Source organism: Corapipo altera, unplaced genomic scaffold (genome assembly GCF_003945725.1).
Source record: "Corapipo altera isolate COAL_440 unplaced genomic scaffold, ASM394572v1 271, whole genome shotgun sequence".
Taxonomy (NCBI): Eukaryota; Metazoa; Chordata; class Aves; order Passeriformes; family Pipridae; genus Corapipo; species Corapipo altera.
The window spans coordinates 739,050-739,274 of record NW_020884935.1 but is presented as its reverse complement, the minus strand read 5'-3'; positions in this window follow the sequence as shown (position 1 = coordinate 739,274).

Genomic DNA, 225 nt, shown 5'->3' with positions numbered 1-225 from the left:
CCCCCGGCACGGGCGGGCCTCCCACCGCAGCGCCGCCCAGCGGCCGGGCGGACACAGCGCCTACGCCGGGCGGGACGCGCCGCTCCTGCTCCCGGCCCCGACCCCATCCCGATCTCCCGGTGCAGATCCTGCTCCCCCGCTCCCGATCTCCCGGTGTAGATCCCCCTGCGCTGATCCAGATCCTGCTGCCCCCGACCCTGATCTCCCGCTCCAGGTCCTTCTCCC